Source organism: Myiozetetes cayanensis, unplaced genomic scaffold (genome assembly GCF_022539395.1).
Source record: "Myiozetetes cayanensis isolate MyiCay16 unplaced genomic scaffold, myiCay2020 scf3, whole genome shotgun sequence".
Classification (NCBI taxonomy): Eukaryota; Metazoa; Chordata; class Aves; order Passeriformes; family Tyrannidae; genus Myiozetetes; species Myiozetetes cayanensis.
Window position 1 is genome coordinate 68,994,184 of NW_026087521.1, and position 25,190 is coordinate 69,019,373.

General features: G+C 43.8%; 1 protein-coding gene across 5 annotated transcripts in view; it reads left to right on the forward strand.

Moving 5' to 3' along the window:
- The window catches only part of SHISAL1 (shisa like 1), a 160,883-nt gene that overhangs the window by 65,942 nt on the left and 69,751 nt on the right, over window positions 1-25,190 (forward strand). For 2 of the 5 annotated variants that reach the window (XM_050324952.1, XM_050324948.1), the window contains exon 1: window positions 24,832-24,992. The exons of 1 other annotated variant lie outside the window; for it this stretch is intronic. The gene's annotated coding sequence lies outside the window, so the exon portion shown is untranslated. Of the gene's footprint in view, window positions 1-24,405; window positions 24,525-24,667; window positions 24,717-24,831; window positions 24,993-25,190 lie in introns of those variants that run through there. 2 more of the 5 variants (XM_050324950.1, XM_050324951.1) reach the window with 2 other exon arrangements.

Sequence of the window (25,190 nt, forward strand, 5' to 3'; positions counted from 1 at the left end):
TGATCCCTGCAGCTGTGAAAGTCCAAAGTCGTGGTGACCCGATGGAAGACAATTCCAGCAAATAAACAAAGCCAGTGGGATTGCTCAGCACACGTTTTGTCTCCTCAGGGCCGTTTTAGTTCTTGGGGCTCTCTCTGCTCCTTCAGCTGCCTGAACTGCTGGACAGACCCAGGCAACACTCACCACTGCCCTGCTCTGTTTATTATGGCACTCTCAGGCACGAGGAAAAGGCTTTTGCCAGCTCAAACTCCACAGAGTGTCTGATAAAGCTGATATTTATATTTTCTGTCTGTGAGCCATAAAAAAAGTCTCTTATTACAACACATGCTCTGCCCCCCTTTCAAGGGATGACCTGCTTTCATAAAGAGCTTCAGGCTGGTGCTCATTAGCAAAATGTTGTAGGGCATTCTGGGACCTGTGGCTGTCCAGTGGTATCTGATCTAGTTTCTTAATTTTAATTATTGCTACAGAAAGAAAAGGAGCAATTCAGAGCCCTGTTTAGCAGTGGGAAAAGGAGAACACATTTGCCGCTTTGCCTCAAATAATTTGGATTTCTTTGAATGATAGACAGGGTGCTAACCAGAACTGCACAGGAGACCTCTATAAATGTTATTAATTTATTTTTAGTAAGTCAGTAGGGTGTTTGCAGAGAGGCAACAGAAAATACGGAGATGTTTATGTAGAATATTCATATTTGTACTTTTCTGCAGCAGCTCAGGGACAGATGACACTCCTTGTTCACCTCACTGGGGGAACTCAGGGTTTAAATAAGCTTCCCTAGCTAATTTAAGATTTCTTGGCAGTTTATTACCTTGGTCTTTAATTGCATTCATTTCCCTATGGAGATTCCTTTGAGAGGGACTTTCCATTACATGACTGCTGGAAGATTTCCAACCATTCGCATTTTTCCCGATTAATTTCAGACTCAAATATTGACTCCTTTTGGGAATGAAGTGATAATAAGGCTGGATTGCTGGTTTGTAGAGTTGTGTGTGTGTACCACGGGGTATCAATCAGTGTATACTGTTAATTTATGCCCCATTGCAGTGTCTGCTGTGTAGATGAACTCTCAGTTTTCGCTTCAGCAGCAAATGGGCAGGAATGATGTGATGATGGCTTAGTGCCTCTGGAGATAATGGAAGTGTCAGAGACTCTCTAGCTCATGATGTGAGAAGCTGGTGAGAGCACAAGATCTGAATGCTGCAGTGAAACACGGGCTGAAACCCTGAAGTTTGTAGATGGTGGAAGATAACCCCCCTTTTCACCACCTAAGCCGAAAATATCGCATTGTGATCACAGCGGTACAAATAAGTTGTCAATGGCTGTCAAAGTTTTTAACAAATCCAACGGGATTTGGATGCAAAATGAAGTGCAAAGGCATTTTCAGGCTCATTGCTGTGGCTCCTTCTGTCTGTGCCAGTTGTAACTGATGAGAAGAGACACCAATCTGGAGTTAAACCATAGCATGGCATCTCTGCTTCAGCCAGGGAGCACAGGATCAGGGCTTTCCTCAGTGTCACCCTCCAAAAATAACTCTCAAACATCCCAAGTGCCTCTTATGAAAAAGAAGTTTAAGGAACAGCGTTTTGATCCCTGTGACAGATGTCCTCCAGGCTTTTCCTTCCTTTGAAATTCTTAACTGCCCTGTCATCTGGTGATGAAAGTGCCTGTGCTGTGCTACCTTAGCTCCTGGCAGTTTTTGGGGAAGCAGCCCCACCACACCAGTGTGCTCCTGGTGTTCTGGGAATTGCAAAAAAAAAAAAAACCACTTTCATTTCCTCAGAAATCCTTGGATGATGTTAATAATTTACCATTTCTTATTATACAGGGCTACTGTTCTACCCAAAAGGGCCGTTTAATCAGCCCTTTCAGCCTCAATCAGCTGAGAAATGACTGCTTTTTCAGCTAATTCCCAGAAATAATGCCTGTCCATAAAGGAGGAATTGAGCCTGACATGAATGTACTTTCTGAAATCATGATGCTGTTAGCCAGGGCTTGCTGTGTATCTGGAAATAGAGCCTGCAATGCCAGTCAGAACACAGGAATCTGTGTTTTTTTCTCAAAGTCCCCTAAGATTTCTCTATGCTAATTTACCCTTTTGGTAGGACATATCTGGTACTTTCTGTGTCACAGGTTGAAGAGAGGGGATGCTTCTTTTTTTTTTTATTTCCCAGTAGCAAGTTCATTTTCCTCTGTAAAATTCTTGAAGAATGTCTCTACCAGGAGTGTTTAATCCCCGGAGTGTCGGTGCCTTGGATGTGTTTCCATTCAGGGTGTTACAGATGCTCAATCAGAGAGAACAGTTGCAGCAACACAGGAGACAGATAGAAAATTACCAAGCCACTGCAAAGCAGAAAGAAATCTGCACAAGTACAGAACCCAGAGAGTGGCAAAAGTACAAATAATTTCCATATTCTGGATATAAGGACTTATATCCTTATAAGGGTGTTACTTACCTGTACATCTTCAAAATGTAATTCCAGCACTGTTGCAGTTTTGGATGGTTCAGGAGTTTGGGGTCAGATGTACCCCCAAGGTGCTAAAGCAATCACAGCAGCCATGTGTGTAATTTAATGTATAGATATAAAAAAACATATTTAAAACAAAGAGAAATCCTGGATAGGCTTGTACATAATACATATTTATATAGATCAGCAATGATCCATTAGATCCATTTTCACCTTGATGTCAGGGCCCCGAGGGCACCACCAGGCTCTGCAAGCTCTTCTCCTCCTAAATATCAAATTGGAATTAAAAACCCAGCAGTTAGCACCCCAAAACATATATGAGATGGAGGCGTGGGTGGGATATGGTGAGCAGATGTGACATCCTGGTCAGGACTTTTTCCAACCCTCAGCAGCTTCTCTGATCATTGGGTATTTCAGTCATGGCAGGAGAGCAAGTACTTTAGAGGGACCTAGGAAATGGAAACTCAGAAATTTGGTGGTTTTTACCTGCTGTCAAATTATTCCTGTCTATTATTGCTTCCTCTTAATAAGATTGCTAAATGCTTGTAACAGAGGCTTGGGCTTGAACTGAGACGTTTGACACTGTGGGAGCTGAATATCCTCACAAAGAGACTTGATATGAAAAGATGATTCCCTTTCCCATCTGAGAGGCAGATAGAAATTACAAGAAAAATAAACTTACTGTATTGTAAGCCTATTTAACTTCTGTATAAAGGCTCCTGTTGGCACATGTCATGTGCCATGTTGTTGTATGGGTTGTTACATGGTCTGAGTGGTTTTGGGGAGCTCTCACTAGAAAACAGGGACAGGGAATCCCAGATACTGAGTGAGAGGAGATGAGAACACAAGGGAAGGGACTGGGCCTGTGAAAGAGAGGAGATGGATCTGAGCAAAGGGGGAGCATTTGAGACTAAAATAAAAATTAAAGGTAGTGAGGTCAAGACAAAGAGAAGCTGTAGATGGATAGAAATCACAGTACCCCAAAGCTCAGCAACTTGTTTTATCTGTATTTTCCTTCAGTGCTCCCCATCTGTGCCTCATTCGGGTTGTCCATGTGTCACACTGCAAGAGCAGCTTATTTTGATGCTTCCAGAGCATGGAATCACCGGTCTCTGTGGGCTCTGGGAATCCAGGCAGGATGGCCCAGAGGGGGTGTCTGCAGGCACTCCTTTCCAAAAGCAAACTCTGTGCTTCCCTGCAGGGAAACCATCTTTTAGGGGCACTTCAGCGCTGAGATTAACAGTGCAGTATCTGAAAACAAAGGATCTGTATTGATCTGTCCACTTAGGTGTGCCTGCCAACATGTCATTAACTCCCTGCCACGGCTGGAGGAACCACACACCTCCTGGAACTGATAACACAATTTAAATGCATCCTTCTCACCACTATTTCACTCCCTTAAGAAGAGTCCTGTGGAACTAGGCACTGCTTTTCCCTCTTCCTGCACCATTTCACGTTCAACCATGTAGTAAACTTGCTATACCCATTCCAGGAGGTAATAAAGCCTGTGCTTGGAGTGGAAAAGGTTACTGGCTGCGTTAGTCACAGCCACTGGTGAAGTTTTTATATACGAGTAGACAGCTAGAAGGAACTCGGTGTGATAACAAACAAACAAAATCATGCAAATATTTAAACTGTTTTTCTGGCTTCTGCACTTTGTAACTGCCTTGGAATTCCAGCTGGGCTGAAAAGTTCATGGAGAAACATGGTCTTTCCTGCTTAGCATATTTCCTTACAAAGTCTGAGCTCTCTTCTTGCTTGTCTTTTGCCTAAACTTTAAAAAATAATTGTCTTAACACACTGTGTTCCCTAACATAGTTTCTTTTTTTATCACTGACTAACTGCATTCCCTTTTATTAAAGGGAGTTTGAAAATCATTCTAATCAGTTCCTAAAGTTTAGCATTCACTGTTGGTTTAGAAGACAGTAACCCATCAAAATTATTTTAGTTTTTATCCAACAGGGTAAAAACTTCCTCAGGTAATAGGGAGAGGCATAGTTTCAGAGGCTGCTTTTCTCTGTCCTCTCAGGAACTCTGGCAGAATGACCTCTTTTGAAGATCTCCATAAGTTGGATTTCACATGTCTGTGTTAAATCTCCAGCTGGCTACAAAGCTCTTGCCCTTGATCCAGCATCAGTGTTCTCCTTCCATGTCATTATTCCATAATATTGTGTTTATGAGGCCTTTTGTGTTTTAAGCCGAACGGTTGTGTCCTCTTGAGCCTGGAAAAGGCAAAAAGGAGGCACCATTCCCCAGGTCTTTGAGTCTCTTGTGAGTTTGCACCAAATGGTTCAGTACTAACCCTTCAGGGGTTTCAGAGGAGGGGAGGATCATCGAGGGTTCCTGGTGTGGTGCAGGAAACACCACAAAATCAGAGGAGACAAAGGGAAAGGAGCAGTTCAGCAGTGCAATTCCTTGCCCCAGGAAACAGTGGGGACAACAGTTTACAGGGGGCATTTGGGAGGTCAATGTAAGAGAAACACAATTGAAGGTTGTTAAGCACAAAGGGCACCCTGAGCCACAGACTGTTAGAAACTGGAGGAATATTGCAGAAAAATGTCACCCTGTGCCTGTTCCAGTGCTTGAGCTCCTCCACAGGGAAGTAATTCTGGCTGTTGTCAAACTGGGAACTGGCAGAGATGGCCCTTGGGTGTGACCCAGGACAGGTGGCCTCGCATTCCTGAGCAAGTACCCACCTTAAACCAGGGCAGGAGGGTCGAGGGGTTATTGCTGGCTCGGGTTCTTTATTGGAATGGAAGGTCAGAGGCCAAAATGGGACACAAAGAATGAGGGACAGAAGTTCTTTAAGGTGTTCAGGTTTTCTTCTGATCAAAACTTCAAACACCAAGTGTGCTCTGGTTCTTTAAACACAGCATGCCTTCCCATTTCATCTTGCCTTTTGTTTCCCTCTCTCATCTAAACTTACCTGGGTTCTTCTAAACTACCTTCAAGTACCCGAGTAAAGAATCTATATTTGGATGAAGGTCACTTGGAGGGTCTCTTTGCAGCCAGGGAGGAAGGCCTGGCACCTGCAGTGGGTGATTCATTCCATAGGTGGGCTGCATCTCCCTCAGGAAGGGTGAATTAACTCTGTGGGAAGCCTGACATGACCTTGTTTCTAATTTAGGCACATCAGCTAAGTGTCTGACTTGTCAAGGCCTCAAGTTAGGTAGGAACAGAACTTACTATCCTTGTACCCTGTATCCTTTTAGAGATTTATTATGTGCATGTGTTGTGAAGAGTTATCAGCACCAACTCCTAATCCCACAAAAACCGTGTCAGGGCTGCTGTGACACGAATATAAAATCAAAATCTACAATAAACAGGAATAAAGAACAGATGCTTGGGATCCTCAGTTCCCAGATATTTTTTATATACCAGAACATTATCAGGATAAAGCAGAACAAGTTTAATAGGCAGAATGGAGCATGGATTATACCCCTTAAAATCCCCATTTTTGCACTATACAGCCAACAACACAGCACTTGCCATAACATGGGGCTAATCTTTCTTCATTTTTAAAGTGCAGGAAGGAGGAACCATAAGGATTTTATTTTCCAAACTATTGTTATATCTGTTTCAATTGGAATTCTTGTCTGATTTAGTAATCAAGCTAATTTTGTACACAATAAAATGTTGTCATGATGACTTAATTTTGCATTTTCCTAGGAAAGAAAAAGCAGATGGATAAATGAGGTTTCCTGTAAGCCATCTAATGGAATGTGATTCTTAAAAACGAGCACTTAACAATTCTTGCTTGTAATACAGAGTAACCTCAGCTCTCCTTTTGGAAGAATGCAAGAATTTACAACATTTTTCCCACCACAAGCAGCAGAACTCTAGCAACTCTTGTTATGAATTTTACTTTTCTCCTCAAGAATTTTGAGCAAGAGCAGTTTTGAGTTCTCAGTTTTGGCAATATCCACACAAATACTGTGAGAGTTAAATGCAGTTTCTCAAGATTTTTTCCCAATTCAGTTTTCATTTGATGAAGGGGTGGTTTGTGTATACTCTCTGCACTGTTTTCAGAGGTGGTTTTTCCAAAAGAGATTTTTCTCAGAGAGACGTTCATGCTTTTGTCTGGGATGTTCAAGTACCACTATTTTGCACATGAGAAAACTCCTGTTTAAGCACCCTCAGATTTACATACCGAGGTTCATCTTTATTTCATCATTGATTATTGGCCATTTCTCTTGAAACTGTCACCAAACACCAACTGCACAGCTCTTCATCTAAATACTAGTGGTCAAGCCATCACAATTGTCTGGGAGGACCACGTTAGGCTTCACTCCAGTCCTTCCAAAATAAAGTTTTTTAATGTTTGGGGGTGACATTTCACCCCAGAAGTAACTTGTCATGAAATGGGGCACAGCCCCAGTTTGACAGTGAACACCAACACAAGACGAGTAGGTCTCGAGCTTGGCTGTTCATTGCATTTGCTGATCTGTGTCAGAGCAGAGGTGTAAATAGATAGTGGTATAAACTAGACAGCTCTTTAATTCAGGTACCTGAACTAAGTATTTAAATCAGACACCTGCAGTGTGGTTTCCTGAGCCTGGTTCTTCACGTGGGCACTTCATGCACAGCCAAGCCTGTGGTGTGTTACAGTTCCAACCTGTCAACACACAAACCCTCTCCCAGAAAGCCAGAAAACCCAGGAGCAGTTCTGATTGCCCCAGAGCTGCTTGAGGACCTTCCTTCCTTCCCAGCAGTCAGCTCTCAGTCATGTACAAAGCTGTGATAGCAAGAGTGAACAGTCTTTTTACACGTTAAATCACAAAGGCAGCTTAGGGAGCAAGAAATGGTTGGCCAGCTGTGAGTACGGCCGGGATGACGACGATGTCCTGAGCAATAATCAGAAGTGACTGGAGCCACGGTGTTCTGTCCCATGCTGAACACATCAGTTCTGTAATTTGCCAGCTTTTCCAGGTTTTCTCAGTGACTTTGTGCTCTTCAAAGGTCCTCCATTCCAGTGCCGGCTCAGCTCTACCCAGCTTTGCTTGGAAGGCCTGACAGCGGCTCAGCCACGGCCCGGGAGTGATGCCAGCTCCTTTCAGCAAGCCTTGGAATGGTGTGTGAACACCAACACATGTTCTTGCACAGCTCACAGAAGGAAGGCTCACCAGCAAACACTGACCCCAAATCACAAAAATAGAGCTGCAGAAGACCTCAGGATGTCTTTCAGTTCATCACTTTGTACCTGCCTCACTCAGACTGAGGGGTGGTGCAACCTGCTGGGAAACACTTCCAGTGATGGTTTCCAGCATCCTGCCTGCCCTCCCACCTTCTGGAAGCTTCCTTTGAAATCTCTGACCATCCCTCTCAAGCCATCCCTGTGAATCCAGATTGAAACCCATTGCGGTGAATCGAGCACCAAAGAGCTCTTGGCCTCTTACTCATTTTCCTTAAAATATTTTTTCTATAACATCAGACAAATGTTCATTCAGGCCAGTGAGATGAAAATAGCAGTTTTATTGTTAAGTAACTCTTATGGGTTTAGAATGACCAAAATCGGGGGTTTTCATGGAAGCTGAAAGGATGCTGAGAACTCTTTCAGACCCTGGCTGTTCTGAAGCTCCTCTCTCACCCTTTTCCTTCTCTTCTTTAGAAACCTTTGTGCTTTGTTGCAAACACATGGAAAAACTTTCTATGAGAAAGTAACCAGTCTTTGGTAGAATAATGGAAAGGGAAGAGCTTTTACTGTCCACTTGACTAAGGTTCTGCCCTTGTAACACTCAATTAAAAAAAAAAAAAAAGGGAAACAAAGTTGCTCAATGCTGTCAAATATTAATTAAACAGACCAGTCTCCTGTTTCCTCCTGGAAAAAGGCACTTCTTGTCCTGAAATGTGTCTCTTACTGCAGAACTTGTTTTGCCAGTGGGGTGCAGTTGGTGCATAAGTAAGTTGTTGCAGAAAGTGTGAGATGCTGCCTGGCAGAAGAGTATCTGCTTTCTTGAAACAGCTTTTCACACAGTTTCTCTGTGTCTAACTATCCGTGATGTGCCTCAGCTCATTGTCATTAACCAATGATCAGAAATATGCAGTTAAAGTTAGTTTAATGAAGAGCTAAATAAGTTCTAGTTCAAATTTATTTAAACACAATCCGTGCTGCAACAGTTTCAGATTTTTTTTGGGGGGAAGGGAACAGTCCTTGGATTCAGAATCCAAAGACATTGTCTTTTCTTGTTAATTAAACTGAAAGCTAAGAATTTTGCTAAATCTCCTTCCCTTCATTTGTGCCTCATGATCTTCTCTGGATTATCCTTTTCTTCTAAATATCTGAATTACTTTTAGCAGACAAATATTCTCAAAAACAACTGTACCATTTCATTTGCATGCCAGTTAGGAGAAAAACAGCTTTTCCTCCTCTCATATTTCCATGTCATTTCTCGTTTCAAAAATAACTTCTCCCATAAGAATATAAACACAGACCTTCTCATCAGCATATTAAAACTCAGATCCTCCTATCCCTGTGAGCCTGTCACTGTTTGCAAAAATAATGAAGCCATGTGTCATTGCTTTTACAATTCCTGATTTCAGTTGTAATCTTAAGCACTTTAGGTACTGGAGGCACCAGTAGTGTCTAAATTATGAGCTCTTTGAGGAAAGTGCTGTTTTATTTGGGTTGTTCTGCCCTGTTCTGCAGCAGCTGTGCTCCCAGAGCCTGAGGTGATTACTGGCTTAGCAGCCTCCCCACATTCTGAGCTCAGCAAATGGGGAAATAACAAGTGTGGTTTGCCTTTCCTTTCCAGGAAGGATTGTCTTGTAGTAAAGAACCTCAGGGAATCTTGGGAGATGGTTCAGTTTCTGATCTCTTCTACAGATTTCTTGCAAAACCTGAGGAAAATCATTCCCTCTGCCTCTGTTTCAGCCCTGAACTTCTAAAAAGCAGATTTTGGTCTTGTCTTCTTTTACTCTTTCTAAAGCACTCCTGTTATGAGTGATTCTAGACAGGGAGATTTGCTTTGTTTGCCCAAAATCTGATCCAGTGGGAGTCGAGTATCAGTGGGGCTGCAGTGTAGCAGCAATCATGGAAATATTAGTGACTATTCATCAATCACTTCCTTAATTCAAGGTTAGAGATACACTCAGGGATTTACAAACAGATGAAAGCGAGCCATATTTCTAAGCAAAGAATGATCTTAGAAAATTATGACAAACAGTATCTAGAGTGGAATGAATCAGACTCATAAATTTTACTAATGATTTATTTACCAAAAATGCATTTGTTCAACAGTCATAGTTCTTCACTGATTTGGCTGATGGCTTAAAAATGGAAAAAATGTTGGAAATATAAATATAAATACACTGCAATTCAAACAAGATTTTTCAACTTTAGCCTTCAAAATCAGTTTGAAGTTGCCAACATTTAATTTTATAAAAAAAAAAAGGGGGGGGAGTTAAAGAATGAAAGATAGCGCTTCTGTTCTGCTCAGCCAAAATATTCAGTAATTCCAAATTATTCCTTTTACGATCTGTGTTACTGAGAAAATCAAAGATAGAAGTTGAGTTTAGCTCAGTGAAAATGTAAGGTAGCAGCCACTCAGCTGGTCTGGCATAAAACAAGCAATTAGCACTGAAGTTGGCATACGTTGCTGGTTGGACTGTTTAGTTGGCTGGATATTCTCGGATTTTTTTGGAAGCCAAACTATTAAGAAACTGCCCCTACAGATTTCCAGAGCTTTAGTGCCATGAATGTAAAAGCAAATGTCAAGAGCAGAGTCAACTTTCTCAAATGAACAGTGTCTCAAAATGTATAAGGAGCTGTGCTCCTGCCCACATTTATAATTCGGGGGTGGGGAGGGGTGTTTCAGCATTTTTTTAGTGTCAAGTAGGAATTGGATTCTCATTTAACATAGTGTCACGTTCCTGGGCAAGCACAAAGGCCTTATTTTCAGTGTCATAACATCCTCCTCTGTGCTCTGACAAGGATACACCAAAGATACTCTCTCAGGTGCACCTCCGTCCTACCTAAAGGAAAGCGAATGAAGTCAGTTATTATTTTTTCCTCTAAGTGAAAGGGAAATTGCTTCACTCAGACTGAAGTCTTCCTTTTTCTCTCTATCATGGAAGAATGAAAATGGAAAGTTGTTTTAAATACTGTGTGGTTTTAAATACCTTGTTGTCTCAACAAAACCCACCTCTGCCCCTACTTTGGCTGCCAGTGAGGTTTGTGTTTGTTCTTTCTCACTGTAGTGACTTGACATTTTGGCAGAGCAATCATTTTCTCCTTATGAAGGAAGGAATAGCAGCTTTTTGTCACAGGTAATCAAAGTGAACTGCAGACCTGAATTTACCAGGTGGACATTCCTCAGGGGGGGAAAGGTCCAACACCAGCCATGGCTCTTTGTTGAATTCACAGCTCAGTTTTCACGGTGGAGCCAATTTAAGATGCCACAAGAGCAAAAAAGAATGAGATCAGAAGCAAGATTTGCCTGCAGATGAAATACATGGTCTAAGTTTCTCCTGGAGATAAACCACCAGACTCAATGAACTAGGAGTAAGACTTACAAAAAAATAGTGATTTTGTGTAGCCTCTGGGTGTCCCTGCTGATTCTACATTAGTAATTGCATCTTTCCAGACTCAAATGGTGTTTCAATTGGTACTGCTCTGAAACAGAGTTATATGTGCATGTCCTATAAAAGGAAAGAAATTAACCTTAAAAATACATTCTGTAATAAAGGATTTTTCTTTCTGGCATTGTTAAAAATGTAGTCAGGAGACTTATTGTGAAGGGAAAATAGGGACATTGTTTAGGGGAGACAGAGAGGGGGAAAATCCTATTAATGGCTCAATTCAATACAGCAACCTCAAAATTAAAACATCTATCATGATTTAGTCTGCAAATAACACTGAAAAATATTGATTTCAGTTTATGAATGCAGTAATAGTGGGAGAATGGGGTATCCTACTGCTAAAATAACACTTGTCAAGACCTATATCCTGCAATTTTTCAAACCAGTATCCTCCTGGATTTCCATGGAAGGAGCAGAGTCTGTTGTGTTTGAAATTAGGAAGTCCTTTCTCAAGGCACTGGCTGAGAGCAATGGATCTGTGTTGTGTCACATCACTGGAACACGTGGATCTACACACATTAAGACAAAATCTGGATTCTTCACCCCTTCCATCTTAAGTTTACAGCTCATCAAGCACAAAGTACCTAAGCTGACAACGTTTTATCAACTTATTTAAGGGGAAAAAAAAAAAAAGGCAGAATCTCTTTGTCAGAGGAGTAGAGGGAAAATGCAGGCATGGAGAGTAATTAAGGGGCGTTATTCTGATGTCATTTATGTTAATATCTCTCATCAGTATCTTTGCTGAAAGCCAAGCTGATGGTGACCAAGAGCGAGGGAGGGTCACAGAGTGGAGAAGGATGGCTGGGGATCTTCATTGTTATGATATAGTTCTATATGAAGTTATATACAGATTTATGGCCTCTGTCTTGCATGGTTTCACTGCCTGGCCCTGTCACAGGCAATGCCACCATAATCCTGAATTTATGGAAGTGAGAAAACCCCTAAATTTATGCCAGATTAGTGCATCTCCAACTGACTTCAGTGAAAGATAAGACAGACCCTCTGGACAGACACAAATCACATATGGAAGTATATACAGGCTTCCAAAAAACCAGTATCTCCTGAGCAGCAAATATAAGTGGTTTTGAAATGCAGCTTGTAAAGATGAGGAGAAAGATGGGACTTTTAGGTCTTATTTCTGTACCATGATGTTTCAATATGACCAGGGGACCTTTTCCTTTGTTTGCACCCGCACAGCCACAGAGATTTCTGCAACTCCAGCTCAAGGGAGTGAAAATCCGATGTAGCCTTGGTTCCTTTGCAGAAAAGGTTAACAGTGTCTGCACCAGTGGGAAAACACTTCATGTTCTCCATGGAAGAAGCTTGTGAAAACTGCTTTTCCCACAGGGGACTAACCCAATTTGCCTTTCTCGGTGGCCTGCGTGGATTTGTTCAGCTGCGTGTCAGGGAGGTGGGGGTTTTTTTTGTTCCTCTTGTGCTGTTCCCATGAGAAGCTGGCACTCTGGAGGAAATATATTGTATTCTGGACATTTGGGTGGCACCATCACAGTGTTTGCAGACATGTGTTGATGTGTTTTATATTTTTTTTTGTTCAGCCACTCTTCCTTGTTCCTTTTGGAGTGTAATGGAGCACAGCAAGCAATCTCCTCATTTTCGGTGAGGTGAGCTGGGAGAAGGGCAGGCAGCTGGAAAAATAGGAGAGGATGCAATTTTCATTATAGGATCTTCCTCTTGAATTCATTTAATCATTTAAATTGCATGGGAGTCACACAAGGTCTCAGTGAGCGTCTAGTCAAGGGGGAGCTTTCTCTGAGCGTTGAAGTTCTTGCACAATCCTCAGATGTTCCTTTCAGAAACTGTGATTGAACAGTTTTCCAGGAAAGTACATTAAATGTACTTTTTTCCTGACTTTTTTTCTCTGCTCCTCCCTGCTTCCTCACTTAGAGACACAGAGCTGGTTAAAAGCCATCTGCCAGAAGACAGAATAAACCCCCAGAGCAGCTGAAAACATTAGGAAGATATAGATGCATATATACATAAAATCCAGAGGAAGTGATTCTCTTTAATAAATATTTCTCCCCGTATTTGCAATTCAAATGTTATATTGGTGTGTGAGTGCTAGAGAGAGACCTAAAACGAAAATGACTGGAAAGTAACTATTTTTATTGCAAGCAGAAAGAAAGGTACAAGGTAATCAAACAGCATACACAATGAAAAGCAAATTAGATTTCTGAAACTCTTCCTGTTTTTACTGAGTCCTGTGTGGCGTTTGCAACACAAGCAATAAAATTTGCTTATTTTATAACTAACAGGCCAAATCCTCACATCCTCCTCATTCCCCTCATGCCAATCTGACACCACAGGTGATTATGAATTGATTTAACAGCTGCTTTCTCAGCCAGACTGAGAAGGGATGTCACCTCCCTTCAGCTGCTTCCAGGGTGAGCTGGACACAGTCAGAATATAATTTACTGGTTTGAGCTGGGCAAGGGGCAAAATCAGGCCCAGCCAACTGCATGTGAAAGAGCATCATCTCTGGGCTGCTCTGAGGTGTCGAGGGGGAGCTGGAATTTGGTGTAGGTGGAGAGAACTGAGGTTGAGTCCACCTGGCGTGTTAAGATCTAATTATTTTCCTTTACAGAAGATAAGATACTCTCACATTTCAATCATAATACATGGGAGAGAGGTTAGAAATACTGCAGGATTATTATCTTGGTAGTGATATATATATATATGTAATATGTGTATATGTGTAAATTGATGAGCTCAGACAGACTGCCTAGGAGCCACTTCAGCTAATGGCAGCATTTCTCACAGTTCTTCAGCATTTCTGTCTTCTCAGTGCTTTTTAACTTTGTAACATCAAGGATCTTGGTAACCTGAGCTCTACCTCTGCCTCTCCCATCGTTTCCCTGGGTGATCCTGACCAAGTTACTTCATTAATTTTAATTGGATGCTGTCATGAGAAAAGGCTTGTCGGGCTGGGCTGTGAGTCTGCACTTGTTCAACCCTTTTTCAGGCAAATCCCTGTTAATTCCAGTGGGAATCTTCTCTGTGTGAACACTGCAAGGATTGCCACAACTGCACGTGATTAAAAGGTGGCAGCAGTTGGATAAAGCTTCTGGTCACATGAAGGTTTATTAGAATGTGCTATTGATACTTATTTTCTTGTTTGCCAGTTGAACAAATCCCAAAAGGCCCTTCCTCAGTCTTCCCTGTGATTCCAATCACAGCAGGCATTGCCAACACAGTCTGTATTTCTCTTAACAGCTCTGCCTAGCCCATTCAAACTTTGGGCAAGTTTTGGCCATGAAGGAAAAAGCACAAAATGATGTGTGATTTTTTTTTTTTTTTTTCCTCCTCCTACCATTTTGAAGCCAACAATGAGCAGGTGGATACAGTTTCCCAGGAAACTGTATGTCCTTGTTCCCATCTCTAACAGGGCTGTAACAGCCCAGGAGAGGTGTCGTGGTTTTGCCTTGGTTCAATTTACTTTTGCCTCCCATACAATTACTATTAGCTGAGAGAAGGTTTATGCAGACAAAAAGAGACTGAATTAAAAAAAGTATGAGTATTTATTATTAACAAACTAAAACTAAAGAATTATATTTACAACAATTCTACTTGAGTAAAAGGTATTATGTATTTACAAAAGATACTTCTCCCCCCACTTCCCTTTATATCAGTCCAAGGAGGAGAAGCACTCCTTTTCTGTTCTCAGAATTCCAGCTCTCTCTCTCTCTAGTAACTCTGCAGCACTTTCGTCGCAGTTGGAACTTTTTCTCTCTCTCTTCTATGTCGGCCTCCAGGGCTGGGCCTACCCCCTCCTGGGCTAAAACCGAAGGCTGAGGGTTACCCAGGTCCTGAAGGGTTTCCTTCCATAGGCTTGCAAGGGGACACTTGCTTACTATGGATTTTCTTCCACAGGGTTACAGGGGATAATGGTTTAAGAGTTCACCCCTGTTTCCCTACGGAGGTCCCTCCCCATGGGAGAACAGTTCTTGATTGACTTCTCGGCATGGGTCTAGTCTGGATCCCTTACTCGGATCCCAATATCCCACCTGAGCCATTTTCTGCTCCAGTGTAGGTTCTCTCTAGCACCAGCAGTACGGATCCCACACATGGATCCCAACATCCCTACCTGAACCGTTTTGTGTTCCAGCGTAGGTTCTAATACCCGTCAGGGTCATAAATCTTCAACAGCAGCAGCATGGATCTCTCACTGAGATCCCAAGCTTATCTGAGCCGTCTCGCTCCAGCATAAGCATCGATCCCTTCGAGGGTCACAAAGTCTTTAACAGGACTCTGCCTCATCTGAGCCGCTTTTACTCCAGCATAAGGCTTTCTCTCTGTTAAAGTCACAAATCTCTGGTGCATCCACAAGCTCCTCTGTGAGCCGCATGGGGGTCTCTTCACCCCAACAAACTTTCTACAGGTGGCAGGGTTTTATTTTTCAGTCTTTACCCTGCTGAAGGGAGGGAGAGCGAAAGGAGAAAAAGCAGCTCTCCCCTTCGAACTTTTCTTTTCTCTCCTGCGACTGCAGCTTTGACCTTGAAAGTCTTGTTATCTCATGGTTGGAATTCTTCTGCAGCGGTTTCTCGTCTAAGCAGTTCGTCTTTTAAACCTTTTTTTTTCTTCACTCTCTCACAAGAGAGAAGAGAGGCTTCAGTGCTGCACCTGCCCCCCCTTTCCGGCCCAAGCCGGGGGAGGAGGGGGCCTTGGCCCTCCTCGGGCCCGCTACCCTTCTACATGGCTGCTGTTCTTAATTTCAACTGCGCCACAACCTTCTCTTCCGTTTTCTTAAAGATGTAATTAGCAAAGGCGTCACTGAACTTTTTGATTGGTTTTTTTGTCCGGAAATCACCTGGACAAAACCATCCTCAGCCCCAGGGATGGGCTGGTGGGCAAAACCACGACAAGAGGGTGGCCAGGCTGGTTTATACTGCAGGAGAAATCCAGCCAGAGGTGATTCTTCAGCAGAGGAGAACAGAGACAGTTTTCAAATAAGTCTCACAAGATTCTTAAGAATATTGGAAATAAATGGAATGTGGAAATACTAGATGAGAATGTGAGTGTGCCTGATTTAAATAGCTTTGTAGAGTGAATATTGCTATGATAATTAAAACAGTGACAGCTACTGATTAGGCAATATCCTTTTAGATGCAGGAGTACTACAAAAATACAAGAAGAGTCAGAAAAATGATTGGAACTGTGTAAGATAGAGACCAAAAAATTAAACTATTATTATCATTATTATGTTCCACGTGGACTCTACAATCTCTCCCATTAATTTTTGATCCTCAGGAGGCTGAGACAAGGTCTTGACATGTGGGAAAAGGGGGGAAGGATATATTTTTGAATGTTATCTTCAAAACTGAGAAATAGCTCTGAAAATACTTGTGACCTCTTTTTATTTACTCGTCTGTACATGTTTTCTTGCAAGTGTCCCGTGCTCTGCTCTGGTTGACAAGGTGGGGATCAGCAACAGGCTGGACTTGATGGTCTTGGAGGCCTTTTCCAACCTGAATGATTCTGGGATTCTGTGAACGAGTGGTTTCTGTTTCATCCCTTAAAATTCCACGTGTTTGTTGTGAAGAAAAAAAGAGATACTTTAGCCAAGAGAACTTAAAATTTCCCCCAAAAGCACCATGAAGAACAGTCCTCTATTTTTATGAAAATTATGGAAATGGAGGCTTAATATTATGACATACAGATGGCCAGTTATTACTACTTGCAGACAGTGATATTGCTTCATGTATTTCATTCTGGAAAAAAAAATGTCACCGGCCACTGCTCACAGAGCACCAAAGGTGTGAGCCACCATTTAGCAAAGCACAGCAAAACCACAACCCTTGATAAGGCCTGTGTTGAACAGAAAAGGACCTTTGGTTTAGAAGTCTCTCCCTGTAGAAAGACACCTAAAGCAGTATTTATTCTGTCTCATACAAAAGTGGATGAGCTTCAACCAGTGCTTCCAGTAAGAGCAGGAATTTCTGCTGTACTCAGGTCATCTATACTTGCTTTCTCCCTGGGCTTGGCCACCAGTCCCAATGGTTTATTCCTTTTCCTGTCCCTGACATGTGGTGCCTCAGTGTAGGTTTGCCACCCCCACAAAGATATTATTTTCCTCAGAACCAACAGTGGCCCAAGAATTCGTGGTTTAGGGACTGAGAGTCAAAGTAACCTATTTCTGCTTCCCTCACTAACAAAGAGGTTTCTGGTATAAATAAGCAAGAAGGGCAGGAGCAGCGTGGAGCAAGCACATTTGGATTGAAGTTGGACTTCAAAGTGAAGATAGCATTTTCTAATCCATCCCTGACCCAGATCCTCATGGATATGTAGCTGTTTTACTCTGATGCTTAAATAATTTTAAGGATGTGGGCACAGATGACTCAGGAGGACGTGCAAATATCTGTCCTCCAAACAGCCTGTGCTTGGTGAGTCCATTTTGCAAAGGAGAAAACACTGAAGGGAGTATAATACAGTGCATACAGGGAAATGAGAACACTGTATGAGCTCATGAGACTTTCTAGAAAGTACCCAGAGCCTGGTGCAAGCAGTGGTGCAGTTTGGTATCCTGGTGTTCACACGTATTTCTATGATTGTTTGCAGTATTAAGTGTAGAAAGGAGGATTCAGCAGCACAGTGAGGGACAAACATCCCATCATGGGGGAGGTGACCATCCCAGTTTCCATTTCAGGAGGCAGAAGGATTTTACAATGGAGTTAAGAATTTCCTTTTCCAGTCTACCAGTAAGAAATCCTAAACAGGAGGATGGAATACTGTCCTGGATGTAATCACTTATTAATACACAGGGGATTTTGATTATAAGCCATGCCCATTTAACAGCAAAGGCACATTTTCAGTATGCAAATAACCTGAGACCTTGGAATACTGTGCAGAAGAAACCTATTTACATCAGGGTTTAATAGATTATTGCCTCTGTGTGTCTGCTCTGCACTAACACAGTCCATGGAGCTGAATATAAAGGAAATCATAAGCAACTCTGCAAACTGTGCTTCCATCTCTGGGTTCCACTGACATTAAAAACCCTTTCCCCCAGCTTTTGCCATTCATTATCATGCAGCAGAAAAATCTCTTTGCTGGCAGTGTTGCACTGCATGTTTCTCATTCAAATACTTTCTCTCTTTTCTTTTCCCCCCTTGTTTTAAATTTTCTGTGAATGCTTACTGCAAGGAATATTTCCAGTAAAGCGCTGAGATGTAAATGACGTGAATCTTTATTATATATAAAGTGTAGGGAGATCCAACATCTTGGCCTCGTCTGTGTAATGGTATGGTTTGACCCTTGCAATGTTTTAGGTCCTCTCTGTAATAACAAGGATTAAATTGATGTGCCTACAAAGAGATTACGGGAGTGAATTACACGGGGGATTAGGGGGAAATCTCATTTTGTGCACCCATCAAAATAAAACCTTAGAAAAGCGGCCTTCCTTTTCTCCCTCATTGGACCAGATCCTTAAATGCCCTGCAGCTGTAAGAGGACTGGAAGGGACCAGTGAACCCAAAGTTAACCTATATTCCCATCAAAATTCTAAACAATCTATCCCAGAAAGGTCATTTATGCTGGCAAACGTGAACACGAGTCAGTGCCACGTGTCCCCACGTGTCCCACCCTCCCAACCCCCTGATGTGAGCAGGCAGTGACAGAATGAGCTGTGGAAAAGCTCTTGCTGGTTTCTAGTAAGCAAAATGCAACAATACAAATTCCTTCTCGTTCGGAGGACCTTAAAATACTTCACAAACAATACGTTCCCCAGCGCATCTGGGAGAGCAGATATTTTTGTGTTTATGTTATGGGGAGCTAAACGAAAACATGTTCCACTTGTCAAGGGTACCCAGAGAATCAAAAAAAAAAAAAAAAAAAATTATTGCCAAGAGCCTTGTGATGTAACTACAAGGAAACCCACCCTATTGAGTATTTCCCAGTAAAATACACTCATCACACATCTGTGGAGCCCTTTCCAGGCAAAGGACCTCAGATTCCTTTAAAAACTGAGATAATTCAGCAGTAACAAGTAACAATCCCTCCCCTGAAGTGCAGCCATATTAGGAATGAAATGTAGCCGCTGTTCAACAATCCAACTCCATGTAATAATCTCTGACAGAAAGTGAACAGTGACAAAATTGAACTTGTGGAAAAACTATTAGCTGATATGCACTGTACAATAATTGAAGCAGTAAATTGTGGAGAACATAAAACTTGTCCCAGCATTTACTCTCTTTTCCCTTCACACTTCCCATTTGGTTTCCATAAATCTACTTCCATTGCAATTGTTCTTCCATCACTTTTATATTTTTTTTTTCTTATTAAGGATTCCACATCCAACTCCAAATACTGCATTTAGCTGCATCACTATTTTTTTTTTTTTTCATAACTGGAGGGTTTGGCTGGACACTGTGGCCACAAAGATCTACTTGGATTTTGGAGAGCCAAATCTTCTCTCTTTCTTTCCACTTCCTCCCTCCTCTCTCCACCAACACAAAGTTATACAGTCCCATCCAACTCTGAGTGTTTTGGAACTGATAACTTCTAAGGCACGGAATGATTCAGAAGGGTGGGTTGTCTTTTCACAGAGAACTGTAAAGGTACTTCAGCTTTTAATGTCAGACAGAAACTCCACTCCAGCTCTGCACTCTCTGCTTTACAAGCACATTGTAACAGCCTTGTTACCTGTTAACCTTTCGGCAACAATCCTATATTTTCTCTCAGGCAATCAGAGAAAGGGAAAGAGCAAAAAGGATCTAAAGGATAAAGGGGGAAAGAGAGGCTGGGGGTGGCCTCGCTGAGCTGGTGAGGGACAATGCACCCCCTTTTGTAATATTTCTGTGGTACAGGTGCTAATGGGTTTTAAATGTTGGCTGTTGGGGCATAACCCACTGTCTACACACAGAAGTAACCCCTAATTTTTATTTGCTCCCACAAAAATAGCTGCTTTCCCGTGTCTCCCTCCCGAGCAGCAGCTGGAGGGAGTGTGTGTGAGTGGGAGAGAGGTGCTGCAGTCTGGCTCGCTGGGGAATCCAAGGGAGGAGAGAGCATCCTGAACTCACAGCAGGCTGCTCTGTGGGAGGAGGAGTGAATGTCCTTCCCTCCCTGATAGCAGGATTAATGCCAATCCCTCACACTGGTGTGTATTCTGAGGTGGGTTTGTTGGTACAAGCCTTTACCATGAGCTGGCCTGGGAGAGGCACCTGCACTGTGCAGTGTTGTGACCCACTCTGCTTCCCTGGATTGGGCTTGAAAGTCAATGTATATTTGGATACATGTGATTTATGTGTGCATAAATCACACAGCTAGAAGTCCTTACACTGCCATAAGTAACTACTGGTTGGTCTCTCTTATTTTCTTTTTTTTTTTTTTTCTTTTTGAAACCCCAGCTGATATAAAGAATATATTTAATGTATTTAGTATTTATGTTGTAGCTTGTTCTTTTCAAACTCGTGGCTCCAACAATATCTATAGAGGTACATTCCAATGTTCTGGGTTCTCATCCACTTTTTAAACATCATTTTTTTCTTGCAAATGAAACATAGATACTTATGTCCATATATACAGCCTGGACAGCACAGTAAAGCCTGTCCCTGAGTCATTTCCTTGACATTTAGCTCTGAAAACCATTTCTGGCAATTTTGGAGGACCACGTGGTAGCCAGGGCCATGTCCAAACCACCTGAGTTTGGACTGCCCTGTTTGCAGTCAGCACTGGGATTGTTAATTCATTCCAGATGTCAACACTTCTCATCTGGAAGGATCTAATGCCTTAGGTGCACCTTGTTAGCAGGCAGGTCCCTCTCAAAGGAAAATCCATGCAGGTTCTCCCTAAATAATATTTAAAGTTGAGCTATGAAAGATGACTGAGACAATAATTTAAACACTCTCTTTTCCAAGAACTACGTGGGAACAGTGTGTGTTTCATATCATAATAGGCCAATGAAAAGTATTGAAAAACACTAAAAGGTGAATTAGCCATTTGAAAAATGAACCTGATACCATGGTGTGCTCTTACTTCTGTGCTTATAATGCATTATTAAGATTTCCTGACCTTGCCTAGGAAAAAACTGTATGTTAACAGTTAAACAGAGGGTGAAAGTGTGTGGAACTCCAAGGATGGAATAACATGGCCTTGTTGGCTTTGGCAAAGTACAATCTTTGGTGATTGAAACCTGAGAAATTTGGGGACCCACAAGGGCTTAGACATGCTTATCTTTGTGTGTAACTCATGCATGTAAATTGTTACAGCATTTGGCCTGTGACAGGGTTGTTTCAGCACAGACTCTGTTCAGTAAAGCCCAGGGTGTGATCTTGTCCTTGATGAAGTCACTGGGACTTTGGAGCCAGCAGAGCTCCCTTGTATGGGCTAAAATAGGAAATTACCTACTCAGACGATGTGAACTGCAAAATAGTTCACAACTAACTTCAGAGGGGGAAAAAAAGGATTCTTTTAATAGTGGCTTTATGGTCTTCTTCATGATTATATTATTTACTGTGGTATCATCCCAAGGCCCAAAGGAGGTTCCCATCCAAGGCTTCTTTATACCACAATTACACAAGCAATCACTGCTTTGCTCTAACCGTCTTTTGTATTTTTATATAAAGCTTTAAATTCAAAACCTTGAAGTAGCATAGGCTTGATCTGGAACACTGCCACACTCAGCAAACCTGGTCTTAATACCACTTCCAGCACTGGTTTAAGCCAGAGTGATACATTTTCTGTTTGATGTCACTCTCCACACCAAGCTATGTACTTGAAGTTTACACTGTGACAGAAGTCATGATTTTAAACTGCATTTATTATGTGAGAGAGGAGTGCTAGAGCAGGAAGATTGTAACTATTTTAAAAGCACAAGAAGTGTCTACTAACTGCCTAAAATATAAGACCAATTTTATTTTATATTTACTGCAAAAGAGCCATAAAACATCAAGCAGATGATGATGAGGCTGTTGGGACACAAGCATTTGGTTGCTGCATCTGGCATTAGCATGGGATGGCAGAGTCACTGATCAGGATTTAATTTTAATTTCTTGTCCTAATTTGCATTTCCTATTACTGCTTGTTGCATTTCAGCCCTGTGGGTTTGGGATCTGACCAAAAGCCAGTTGAAAGCTCTAAAACCACTAGAAGTCCAGCATTTTTCTTTCTTTCTTTCTTTCTTTCTTTCCTCCAAAAAGTTGAACAAAAATAAACACCCTCCCTCCTGCTCTTTTCCCTTCACACATATATCCACTGGAAAAAAGTCTGCTCCTCGGGAAACAGGCATGGATAACACAGGATCATTTGAGCCAGGTTTAAAGAAGACTCTGCCCGTAGCTTTTCCTTTGGTCACTCTTAACAATGGAATGGATGAGCGTGAGAGTTTGTCCCTCTGATAGAAAGAGAAGCATGGAAAAAAAAGCAGTAGCTGAATCCTGAGTACCTCACAGGAATGGCTTTGAATCTTTGTGTATGTGTGGGAAGAGCTTCCTTGATACCATCTGCTTAAAAAGAAAAATAAACCCCCAAGCACAAATGAAGAATAGGGAACAGAACAGCTTATTGCCCTTGTACTCTCAGGGTTTAGTGAAATGGAGGAATCAGCAGTACTACAGAGTTATAAGAAAGAGAGAAACAGATGAATTGGTGGTCCACCATTTCTCTGCTCTGTAATTATTTTATGAAAAGATTGCAGCAGCCCACCCAGCCATAAGGAGTTTTATTTGGTGTCTGTAGCAGAATGAGCCCCAATGGGACAGTGTAGCCCAGTTTTACGTGGCCGTGTAATGAGACATCCCAGCATAAGGAATTGGCACAAGCTGACAGGGGACCTTCATTTCTGTTTGAAATCGCTCAACTTACAGCTTTTAAACAACTAAGTTTGCTAATGTGGAGAAAGTCATCATTTATATTCCTGCCTGATCTGAGAAGCAGCTCTGTGATTGTTCCTTTGCACGTGCAGGGCCTGTGCAGAAAGTGCAGTTCACCTGCTTCAATATTCAAAATGTGAAGTTTCAAGCAAGATTCTGAGTTAAAACATGTCAGGAAGAGAGAGACTAGGGTTAAGAAATGATGCTTTACTTCCTCCAGAACGTAATTATAGGGAAACAGTTCAGAACATCCAGATTTTGTTATCAAGCAGTCTAATTTAAACATAGTTCCATCTTCAGACAATAAATAATGTACATGTGGTGGGCATGAGTCATCACACTTTCAACAGTGTCTGTGGAGCTCCCTGCTTTGCATGATTCCTGCATTAAAATGTAAATGAAAAGCAGTTTTTTATTAGAATTTGAAATCAGGAGAGAGGTCATTTATAGACATTACTTAGATTAGACCTTCTGTGAGGTCACAGCCACCTGTTGGGCTACGGGGCTGTGATGCAAAAGGAGGGAGGGGGAGAAGGGGAAGCTTTGGCCGCCTTTTTTGAGAAGTGAGCCCCCAAATTGTTGTACGAATCAGTGTCCAAATCTGCGTGCAAATCATCGTCTTTCTATCTCAGGGCTGTTTCGGTGTTTGTCTCGGAGGGGCAGGCTCTGCTGTTGCAGCAGCCGGGGACCACCGGGTGCGCAGACGAGCTTCAGAATCCTGTCTCAGCGAGGAGCCAGGAGGGCTCGCGTTGCGCTGCCCGTGCGTGTGTGTTGGCGTCACGGCTTAAAAAAAAACCAGCCCAGGCTTCCAGTGCTGTAAGGCGTGCGCTTACTCCCGTGCCTAAACTCCAGCTGGACGGACAGCCCCGCCTAGCCGGGGCTGGTTTAGTCTGCGCTGAGAGAGGGAACTCGGACTCTGGGGCTGTTCCCAGGCTGAGCCCGGGGATGCCCGCGGTGCTCACACCTCACTCCATCCTCGACTCCCGCACCTGTGCGGGGCGGGCAGGGCCGCCTCGGCTCTCCCGAAGGGCGTTTTCCCAAGGAACCCCGAGCCAGGAGGGCGTTCAGCTCTCTGATCCCTCCGATTAAAGCGTCCCCGGTGAGGATCGCTTCTTACTGGGCTGCTGGATGCTCCCAGAGTAATTTAAAATCACTGAAGCGCTGTTTATTAATATAATGCTCTTAACATTGAAAGTACACGTTAATCCCCTCGTAGCGATGTGGGAGGTGAGGGGGGATAACAAGGAGAGAGGGCAGGCTCGGGTCGTTGTTCACGCTGGGAGCCGGGCAGGGACCAGCTCCCTGGGGACAGCTGGGCACGGGGACCAGCCACCCGCTCGCTGGTGACAGGGACCAGCGTGGCCGGGAAAAGCAATCCGCGGGCCCCGCACGGCTCCCGCACCTGCCCTGCCAGCCCCCCGCTACCTCCATCCCTCTTTCCATCCCTTCAGCCCCCTCAGGAGGGCGGGGAGCGGCCACGCAGTGCCGGCAGCGCCCGAGCAGCGCGAACCTGCCCGGGAAGCCCAGCAGGAGGAGCGGGAGAGGAAGAGGACAGGAGGTGCGCTCCGTGCCCCCGCCAGGTTTCACCTCCGGCGGTGATGCTGCCAGCACTGCCTGTACCCCCCACCCCCCGAGGGCGCCGCCGGGCTTTCCCGAGGTGAGTGGCCACCCGCGGGCGGCTCTGCCCTTCCCGGGGCCGGGCAGGGCTCCGGGCAGAGCATCCCGCTCCGTGCGGGAAGGGAGCGCCGGGGCCCGGAGAAGTTCTCGTGCGGGGCAGGGGAGGAGCGGCGGCTCCAGCTGCTGAAAGGGACACGCGTGGGAGCGGGAGGCACCTGGAGAGCCGGCCCAGGTGGAGGGAGAGCAGCTGGTTGGAGCGGAGGCGGGGGGAGGAAGGGAGAAGGTGGGGAAGCGGGCGGGGACAGGAGGGGATGGATGGGGGAGCCGCAGAGCGGCGAGATGGGGAAGGAGGTGGCGGCGGCTCCTGTGCATCGGCGCCTGGGCTGAAGCACCCGAGAGGAATAGGCGCAGGCTCACATTAGCACCGCTGGAGCCGAGTTTTCCTTCGGGAATTCGCCGCACAACTGTTGGGAAAAGTGGCTGTGCCCGGGGAGCGACTGAGCGCAAGGTTAGGCGCGGCTTTGTGCGGCGCTTGTGGCGGGCGGGAGGTGGCGGATCGCACTCCCCCAGGCGCTGCCGGGGACCTGCGGGCGCCGTGCCCGGTTCCTGGAGCGGAGCAGAGCCCCTGGGAGGGAGCGGAGCCTCTGGACGGGAGGAGAGCACCCGGCCCGCCTTGGGATGCGCTCCCGCCGCCGTCTCTCCCCCA